Raw genomic sequence first — 8,729 nt, forward strand, 5'->3', positions numbered from 1 at the left:
GCGGTAATGACCAGAACCTTCTGCTGTCTCTGTGCTTTCAGGAGAAGACTCGGTCAATATTTAACAGTCATCTGATATGTAACACCTGAATAGTTTGTTGGTCTCTCCAGAACCAAACTGCCTCCCCCTGCACCAGGCGAGTGTCTTCCCCTGACTTACCCTTCTGCCCAGTCACCCTTCCTGGGAATCATCTCTAATATTATTTCTCTGCACACATACACACACACCCTTCACTAGCTTCCCATTGCCTGCCTGGAGCGTGAGTACCTCAGCCAAGCATTCAGGGCCCCTCAGTATAACCTCAAGGCCATGTCTATCCACACCACACACACCCCAGCCCCCACACACCCTTGGCTGGAACCCACGTGGACCACTCACTGTACCATACGCTTCCCCACCTCTTGATGGTTCTTTATTATATCACCTTGAAATGTCTCTCTTATCGCCCATCATCGCCTGATCCAATCCTCTCCATACCTCATGGCTCTCCCCATAGGCCTTTCTTAGCCTCATGATTGGATGTGATCTTCCTGTCTCCTGAATCCTCACAGTATTGGCTTGTTGTACCTCTGGGGGCACTGATCACATTCTACTTGGCATTATGTTATCTGAGGCCCTGTCCTAGCTCTTCTCTCCATTAGACTGTCACCTTGTTGAGGGCAAGACCTGGCTCTTACTCATCTATTATTGCTGTAGTGCTTAAGAAGACGCCTTGCACATGTATTATACCTGTGAAGGAAATACAGCTTGATCTGAGTTCACAGTGGTTCTCAGCAGTTGGTGCTCATCCCCATCTCCGGGCAGGTGACTCCTGGCATGGTCAGCATCTGCATTAGCCTCATGAGTCACTCTTACTTTCTGAAAGCAAAGTTTCCTGGTCACTCACTTTTGTTTTTCAATCACCTGCAGCTGCTATCTCCTTTCCTTTCTCTGCCAGGGCTCAACTATTCTCCGCTGATCAGTGACTACTGGTTCCTTTTTTTTCATCCACCCCTCTCTTTTTCCACTTTTTTCCTTTTCACACTCCTTTTCAGTTGCTGACCCTTTCCTTTTTCCTCCCTGCCTCCAACCTCCTCTGACCCCTGCTAGGTTCTTTCATTTACTCATTTATTAAGCACCTGTGGAATATCCAGGCTGCAATGGGCAGGCACCCTAAGATCTGTGCAATAACAAAAGAGTAGGATACAATTACCCATTTTTAAAGCGCCTGAAACAACCTCTATCTTTTACCAAATTGCCCCAAAAGAACCCATTATGAAGTAAAATGTTCACATCCTTTTTAACCATTTTCTTGAGGACTACACATGATGGCTGGCATCCCAGAACCCACCTTAGGGAATGCCCCTCTAGTTGGGTGCCGTTGACCAGGCAGTCAGGAAATGGGATTCTAGTCCTAGCTCCCCCACTAATTACCTGTAAGAAGTTCAGCCCCTCTCAGGACCTCTGTTTTTTTCACCAGTAAAATTCAGAAATTGGGTTCAATCAGTAATTCCCAAGGTATTTTCTAAAGAACATGAATTTTGTTGAACTTTAATGGATATCATGAGAAAAATGGGAGAGACTGTTCCATAATCAAATCGATTTGGAAATTGTTTTAACAAAGTTAAAACTGCTTTTCCCCCAACTCTTCTCAGTTTCTTTAATAAGCTAATGTGCCTTGAGAATCTTCTGGAACCAGAGTAGGAGGCTAAGTAGCATTTCCCCAACTTATTTATACAGAACCCCCCTTTTTTTTCAAGATACCAAAAATCAATGTTACTTAGAAATTACTTTGGAAAATATAGATGACAGCCATTATCACCAACATTCCTTCCAGCTGTATTGAACACTGGCCACCCGCCCCTTTCCTAAACACTAAAATAGAATAAATGTTTTTAAAAAAATAAGCTTGAAAATGGAAAAGTATCCAAGTGAGAAGAATGTTTGCCCACCAAATCAATTCACAAATATTTATTGTATGCCTGTTCTGGGAAAAGTACAGAGCTGATTAAGCTTTGTTTTTGGCCAAAGGTATCATTATATTCTACCTTATGGTAGGTAATGTCTGCCCAGTCTTCTGAGCCACAACGTACATTTTCATTTCACATTATAATTGCTCACAAATTGCTTTTCTATTTCCTGAAGCCCTGTGCCTGCGGGCTTATGTTAATTTAGCTGCTGGATGAGAGAAAAGGAGAGAGCCCTTCTCCTTAACTCAGGGGTGTCCAAACTTTTTTCAACGTTTTTTACCAAGGACCATATGCGGTAAAATACACAAACATCAGGGCCACTCACTCGAGGTGAAGTACGTATTGCCTCACCTGGTTTATTTAAGTAACTAAATATATTTTTTGAATTTTCTGCGGGCCAGTAGAAAATGGATTGCGGGCCGCAGTTTGGACACCCCTGCCTTAACTCATTCTACCCAGAATGATGGAATTACAATTTCCATTTCCCTTAAGAATAACCCATTCCAGGGGCGGCTGGTTAGCTCAGTTGGTTAGAGCGCAATGCTCGTAACACCAGGGTTGCCATTTTGAACCCACATGGGCCAGTGTGAGCTACGCCCTCCACAACTAGGTTGAAACAACTACTTGACTTGGAGCTGATGGGTCCTGGAGAAACACACTTACAGAAATAAAAGTTTAAAAAAAAAAAAAAGAATGACCCATTCCAGTTTAGGAGAAGAAGGGACACTAGTGTTGTCCAAGATGAGATAGCTGTTCAGAGGTGGCAATGGAAACTCCATGCTGTGTGACAGACATACATAATGTCTTCCCTGCACCCCATACCTCTCAGGATTAAGCACTATTGAGATGCCTAGAGGAATACAAAGAAAAGAATGTTTGGTTTGTTAGGGTGTATATGGGTGAAGATGGAGGATAGTTTCTAGTCGTTGCCTCTTAAGTTATTATGTCCCTAACTAACTGCTGCTTTGGGCATTTCACTTCCCCTCTCTGGGTCAACTGAATGCTTCAATTTCTTGCACTGTGAAAGGAGTTAGCCACGGCAGGTAGTCCTTAAGGAGCCATTGGAGTTCTGACACCCTGTGATGGTAGGCAAGGCACTGACATGGCACCACCAGAGTGGTGGTGGTAGTGTGGGACGAGAGGGTTTGCCACCAGTGGCAGAGGAGAATTCCACCAAGTGTGGGCAGAGGGGCTGTCACTCTCAACCCAAGGGCTTTCTCTGAATTCAAAGCTCAGAGAATATCACCTCCCTTCAACCCAAAGGTAAAAGCAAAGAAGGTTGATGTAGGGTTGGGAGCGCTAATGAGTTAATGTGGGTAAATTACTTGGAAATGCACAGATGCTAGGCAAAAGATAAGCACCTCAAATTACTATTGTCCCTGGAACTCTCCAAGGCCTTTTCATTGTTTAGGCAAAGCCCGCATTTGAGAACCCAAGTTCTTTACTAAGCACTGAGGCCAGAAGAGGCCATCTCCGTTTGAGGACTGAGAGAGGCCTTAGCCCACTTCCTTCCAAAGAACTTTCAAATGCTACTGTCATTAACAACAACTTCATTTACCTGAGCTGACATCCTGTTTCATCAGACCAAGGACTGAATTTTTAGGAGTTCCTGTGAGGCACTGAGTTACTCTTTACACAAATGGTAAAAGACATGAAACATGCTCTGAAGAAAGAGAACTGAATAAAGAAGTCTAATGATGATGATGATGACAGCTAACATTTGTGTTGTGTTTTAAGGCTTACTGAGCACTTTCGGCCCCTCCATAGGAAGTAGAAAAGCAGATATTACTCTCTCTGCTTTAAAGATGAGGAAAATGAGGCTAAAGTAGGTCACTGGTAATCAAGGGACTTTTATGATAAAAGGAAATGTGGGAATCACTAGTCCAAACCCTTCATTTTACAAATGGAGAATCAGAGACCCAGAGCTGCCCAAAGCCACACAGCTAGTTAGTAGCAGAGCCAAAATGTAAATGAGTTCTCAGTGTCCTGGTGTTGCACATGTTGCCAGGGGGAGTCCAGACCTTTTGACACCCAGGCCTGGGCTAGATTCTTTCTGCCATTCAAACCCAAGTCTCTTGAATAAAAGTTAAATATCTAAGGCTACCTCTCGTCCCCAGAGCCTCCAGCTATCAGATGAGTCCATTTCAAAGTCCCAGAAGTGAGGAAGGAGGGGAATGGTGGGTGGGGAGGCTTTGCATGATGTTTAGAAGCTGTTGATGGGGCATTTTCAAGAATCTCTTTCCTAGAGTAAAGAGCATAGAGTAAGGTGAAGCATAGCACAAAGAAGCAAATGCAACGTTTTAAAATAGTATGTACCAAGAAAGGCTAATGAGGTTTTACTTCCCCAATTCAAGTTTTGAGGGGTTTTCTTGGGTACATTTGCCTTTCTCCTACCAAATCACTCCTTTTACGTTAGGATTTAGAAACAAGCTCAGTTAGGGTTGAGGAACTCCAGCACAGTTCATCTTCTTGGGGAGAGTTCATCTTCTCCCCAAAAGCCCATAAATGTGACACAGAGCCTGAGTTTTCAGCCTGTGAACACTCCAGCTCCTCTGAATTGTGCAATCACGGGACCATTCAGCCCCGTGCCTTCCAGGGCTCACTAGTTGTCACACCTTCCGTCTACTTAGTTGTGTAGAGTCAAGGTAGAGAAGAACTCCTCTGATTGTATCTCTGGGGGTTTTATTTGCATTCTTCTGGAACATTGGGTACTCAGCAAGGCCTCACACTTCTCATAATTCATCCTCTATTCTCCAGTGAGCCCTGGACAAACATGAGCTACCATTATGCCCTCCTCCTATCTGTGTCGCAATTGCTGTTTGCCTCCCAAACAAAGCAGTAGAGCCCAAGAAGCCTGGTGTGGAAATAAGGGACTCTTCATGCTGAAAAATAAGATGAATGGATGATCATGGATTGAGATGGAGAGCCTGATCTCCAAGCAAGCACAACCAGCGAAGGCTGGAAAGGGGTAGAGGACAGGCTCCAGAGGTCAAAGCCGGGCAGAGGAAAAGGTAGTTAATGAAGGGAACCGATCAAACCTCTATTTACTTTGGACAAAAAGAAATAAAAGTAGTGGAAAATAAGAAGAGAACAGGAGGAAGCCAAGAGAGACATTGCTTTTTATTATTAAATATTTATAATAAAAATGAAGTTAGCCCCATGGAAGGTCTGAGATAGAAGAAGGTCCTGGGAAATGGCCTAGTGAGGCCAACTTGCTCAGAATACAGATGGAAAACTAAGGCCCAGGGAAGAGAAGAGGTCTGGCTCCAGCCACATTACAGACTGCTATAGTACCGCTTCCTACTACTACGTATGTGCAGCTGCCTTCCTTTTCCATATGGTTACCTGGACACATCTTGTCCTTCAGCCTTCCTTCCATTCTCTCTCTCTCTCTGTTTCTCTCTCTCCCCTTCCTCCCTTCCTTCCTCCCTCCCTCCCTTCCTTCCTTTGCAAAAAGGGCAACGTCCAGAAAGAAAAACAAGGACTGACATTTTAAAGCAGCTCTAGGAAATCCCCAAACTCTGCATTTAAAGCAACAAGATTCGCAGCCCTTCAGCACAACTGAGAAAGCCAGCCTTGAAACAGGAACTAGCAGGCAACAAGGCACCCTTCAACAACCGAGAATTCAAAAGAAAGAAAATAACTCCTGAGGGGCAATTTAGTCTTACCACCATTTCTTGTGTTGTGTATGTGTGAGTGCATGTGTGTGTTTTGTTTTTAGAATGTTCTCGTTGAAGGTAATGAATCTAGGCCCATGATTTATTGAGCTTCAAAGGGTGCAAGAATATCCCAAAATTTTATGCTGATTTTAATATGAATATTCATTTTCTGGCACAAGGGGTCTGTAACATTTTTTCATAAGACCCCCCCCCCAAGAGAGTCATGTCCCCCAAAAGATCAAGAACTTCTGGAATACAGCCTGTTATTAAGTTTGGGCTCATCATCAGAGTGGATATTCCACCAGGAAATGCCACCAGATTTGCCTCTGTGTGTCTCACCAGGTACAGAAGTAAAGTGCCTTCAAAGTAACCACAATAGGGAATCAAAACAAAACAAAATTGGTTATACCATGTTTCCCCGGAAATAAGACCTAGCCGGACCATCCGCTCTAATGCGTCTTTTGGAGCAAAAATTAATATAAGACCCGGTATATTAATATTGGTAAAGACCAATGCAATTTAGGGATATTCCAATAGTCAGTCATTCCAGTCAGCTATGGCAGCTTCCATTATGTTGTCCTCAATAGGCCAGAAATATAAGCTGAACCTCTTAATGTTTCCTAAACAAAAGTCATAATTCCATCACCCATAAATTTAACTTTAAAAAACTTTATTTTTCTTCACAGAACAAGAAATTTTGTTATATCAAATGTTGGTGCATAACCGATAACCAACAATAAGCTTAACTAGTGGAGGAAACAGAGAAACCTCAGATACTGAGGTGGATTTCTGGACAGATTTAAAACCTTTAAAGATTGATGGCATAATTGTTCATAAAGTCATTTTTAAATGTAGGGCTTTCCTTTTATTCAACAATTTTCACTTAACAGTTCTTACGTAATGAAATTCAACCAGTCTTTTGCCTGTAAAGTTAAATGAAAGAGAGCAAGTAAAACAGAAAATTTATCTAGTATATAAGGATGTTAAAAATAGTTTTTCTCTGTACTTTCACATACATTTTAATGTCTAAATTTGAAAATTTGCTAAGGACTTTTTCATTTTTGACATTTAAAAATGGTCAAGACAATGAATTTTCTTGAATTACAGATCATAGTAGCTTTATAAATGATCAAGATACGTGTACAAACAAAATTTCAGATGCTCTTGGAAACATTTTAAGATATAGCACACAAGATACGTATTTCTTTTTTGGGTTTGCTTTTCGTCCTGGGACATTAAGAATACTCAATTTATCAGACAGTAAAAATTTAGCCTTTGATAACCATGGCTTGGACATATCACAAAGTGGAATCTTCAAAGGTTTCTTAATAGGTTTTCAGTCCAAATAACTCAGACATCTCTTTTCCTAAGTTGTATAGGTACATTAGTTACTTTTTTCCCAAGTAATTAGTATCTTGCAAAACCATCCCATACAGTGTAATAGGAAAGTAATTTTCCTCAATGCAAAGAAAATAATCAGAATCAAAGTCAAAGCTGTACGTGTTTCAGGACATTCTTGAAAACAGGTTTTGACAGTACGAAGATCCTTTTTAACAATTTTTTCTTCCTTTTTCACAACTGTGCAGGCACTGCCCTATTCTATTCTGCAAAACAAAAACAAAAGTTTTTTTGAAGATCAAGTTTGTCATTAGCACGGGAGTATTTGGAATAAACCCAAGAGACAGTGGAATGTTGGGTCTCTCCTTAAGTAGTTTCTTCGTCTGTTAACTGCATTTATTAATAACTATTGTCTACCAGTCATCTCATCACAGCCTAGTTCGTCCGCCAGACGATTGATAACCATAAGTGAAAAAAAGCTGTTCAATAAAAGCCAACTGATCAGACGGCGTCTTCTCAATGCATCTGAAAACTGCCATCCAGGGCTATTTCCCTTGCTCTGGGTGTTCTCAGAAACATCTTGTGCTTCTTCAAGGACTGCGGATACTCTGTGGCCTGCACCACTCAGCGGAGTTACTCCTCTTCCGGATAGGAGAATTGTAGTCGGTCACCCTCCCAGGCACCAAATTCCTCACCCTCCTCACTCTGAAGCCAGGGTCTGCGATGTGACGGATGTGGCCGTGCTGCTCCGGGGGCCAGGCTGACTAGCAAGGCCTCATCCCCCTTCTGGCTGCGCCATTGGCTGGGCCTTAATCCTGGAGCTGTGGCTGGGCCCCATTGCAGGAGGGGTTCCGGGGTGGCTCCTGGCGCCCGCTGCTGCCGACTTCCATCTGCAGAAGGTCACTCTTGCCAGGCAGCCGCATCCATCCGCAGGTCGTCGCTCTCTTCATACAGCTGGGACAGCACGTTCATTTCCAACATTGTACCTCTTTAATAAACTCTTGAACTTATTTAAGAGAAGAATCACCATGTTTCCCCGAAAATAAGCCCTAGCCAGACAATCAGCTCTAATGCGTCTTTTGGAGCAAAAATTAATATAAGATCCAGTCTTATTTTGCTATAACATAAGACCAGGCCTTATATAATATAACAATATAATATAATATAATATAATATAATATAATATAATATAATATAATATAATATAATATAATATAATATAATATAATATAATATAATATAATATAATAATGCTGGGTCTTACTTTACTGTAAGACCGGGTATAATATAATACTGGGTCTTATATTAATTTTTGTTCCAAAAGACGCATTAGAGCTAATTGTCCGGCTCAGTCTTATTTTTGGGGCAATGTGGCAGTATATCATGCCTGTCAAAATATAGCAGGTCCTCGAATAACATTGTTTCGTTCAATGTCCTTTCATTATAACATTGACCAAAAAAAAATTTGATTCCCACCAGGGCCCCTGTCTGTGTGGTATTCGCACATTCTCCAGATGTCTGTATAGGTTTTCTCTGGGTGCTCTGGTTCCCCCCCTCCCCATATCCCAAAGAAGTGCACGTGAATTGAACTAGTGTATCTAAATTGTCCCAGTGTAAGTGAGTATGGCTGTGTGTGAGTGTGCCCTGCGATGGAAAGGCGGCCTGTCCGGGGTGGATCCCACCTTGCCCTCAGAGCTGCCAGAATAGGCTCCAGCCCCTGGCTACCCTGAACTAGAATACACAGGTTGGAAAAGAATTATCTTGTTTCTGTTAATCTTTCTTA

General features: G+C 42.2%; 1 pseudogene; it reads right to left on the reverse strand.

Moving 5' to 3' along the window:
• Positions 1 to 7,213: 7,213 nt before the first annotated feature.
• Positions 7,214 to 8,015, reverse strand: LOC109444133 (EP300-interacting inhibitor of differentiation 1; annotated as a pseudogene).
• Positions 8,016 to 8,729: the final 714 nt, after the last annotated feature.

The sequence above is a fragment of the Rhinolophus sinicus genome, linkage group LG07 (genome assembly GCF_036562045.2).
Source record: "Rhinolophus sinicus isolate RSC01 linkage group LG07, ASM3656204v1, whole genome shotgun sequence".
Classification (NCBI taxonomy): domain Eukaryota; kingdom Metazoa; phylum Chordata; class Mammalia; order Chiroptera; family Rhinolophidae; genus Rhinolophus; species Rhinolophus sinicus.